Source organism: Otolemur garnettii, unplaced genomic scaffold, assembly GCF_000181295.1.
Source record: "Otolemur garnettii isolate 467f Iridium unplaced genomic scaffold, OtoGar3 scaffold00149, whole genome shotgun sequence".
Lineage (NCBI taxonomy): Eukaryota > Metazoa > Chordata > Mammalia > Primates > Galagidae > Otolemur > Otolemur garnettii.
Genome location: NW_003852544.1, coordinates 4,822,223 through 4,823,785, shown reverse-complemented (window position 1 = coordinate 4,823,785; position 1,563 = coordinate 4,822,223). Strand labels below are relative to the sequence as shown.

At 39.5% G+C, this 1,563-nt stretch overlaps 1 pseudogene across 1 annotated transcript in view; it reads left to right on the top strand.

Annotated features, from left to right (window-relative positions):
- Positions 1-1,563, top strand: part of LOC100954449 — a 6,576-nt pseudogene that overhangs the window by 2,707 nt on the left and 2,306 nt on the right. Inside the window, exons 3-5 of the transcript XR_002775645.1 lie at positions 20-137; positions 1,203-1,345; positions 1,429-1,562. The product of XR_002775645.1 is annotated as a leukocyte elastase inhibitor-like (transcript). The remainder of the gene's footprint in view (positions 1-19; positions 138-1,202; positions 1,346-1,428; position 1,563) is intronic.

Below are 1,563 nucleotides of genomic sequence, written 5' to 3'. Positions count from 1 at the left end.
TTTTTTTTTTTTTAAATAGGAGTTCTTAGATTCAACTCAGAAAATGTATGGTGCTGAACTGGCCAGTGTAGATTTTCAGAATGCCTATGAAGATGCAAGGAAAACCATAAACCAGTGGGTCAAAGGACAGACAGAAGGTAGGAGATACTGGGCAGAGTGGAATCTGGTGGGTGGCTCATTCCTTTCCTTTGTCCACTGTCCCTACCTTCATCTTATTCTCCCCACCTAGTCTCACTCATGCATGTTTGCAGTCAGGGGGTGCTCCCTGGATGTGAGGTCTGCCCTGCCCCGTGCTGGACAGCTGTCACTTGTTACAGAATCATCGGGTTGGAAACTAACAAACTAACTGAAGCAAATGAGTCCCTTTTCCTCCATAAGCTTCCCCAAACTATATTTAAAGTTAAAACTAACATTAGAAGTAGATTAAAATAAATAAAAGTCTTGAGGAAAATAATTGAACACACATAGGGAAAGAAATAGTATAGAATTTCATAGAGTATGTATTGGCATACATACATAGAGTATGTAGAAATCAGTTTTCCTAAACTGCCGTGGCCATAAATATTTCTTGCTAACATCTTGTCCAGTAAATGGGGCATGGTGGGTGGGGACTGACTCACTCTCAGGGCTCAGTGTTCACTGACTGCATCTCCTCCTCATAGGTGGTCCCTGGAGGAGTCATCACACCTCCAGAAGGCGGGGCTTCCACTGCAGGAATTGTTTCTGGCCTTGCTTGTGGGCCTTTGTTTCAGAGGAGTAATTGTCCTACCTTTTGGGTGTCTGTTAAAATCTTTTTTTGTGAGAGCAAGCGTCCCCTCCTCAGATTTAAAGAAATGATTCACTAGCAACTAAAAACATTTTTGTTACGTACTTCTTTTTCTGAAAAAGAATTTACAAAATAAGGCTCACTGTTTATCATTGACTCTAGAAAAGGGAAATTTTTCTGTCTTTAGTCGTTTTGCAATTTGACTTATTTATATTTTATTATTTTTTAAAATATTTATTTGGCTTATTTAAAGTATTAGTTCCTTGGGGGTAGTATGTGCATTGTCATAGTCTGTCTCACAAGTGGGTTTACCTGTAGAGACCTGCCCGTAGGGCTTTCTTAACTTAATATCATGTTAAATAAAAATTACATAGAAAGTATGCCTTTGAATTGCATTTCAGTGCTAATAAATTGTCTGTCTTACTTTATTTTTTAGGGAAAATTCCAGAACTGTTGGCTGAAGGTGTGGTTGATAGCATGACTAAACTTGTGTTAGTGAATGCCATCTATTTCAAGGGAAACTGGCAGAATCGATTCACGAAAAAAGCCACAGCCAATGCACCATTCAGATTGAATAAGGTGAGTACAGTAACTGTCCGAAATCACTCTTTGCTCTACAAGAATGTAGAGAATAATTTCAGTGATTTTTTTTAACTGTTCAGAAAGACACAAAAACAGTGAAAATGATGTATCAGGAGAAAGCATTTCCATTTGGCTACATCGAGGACCTTAAGACCCGTGTGCTCGAACTGCCTTACCAGGGCAAGGAGCTGAGCATGCTCATTCTGCTGCCCGAC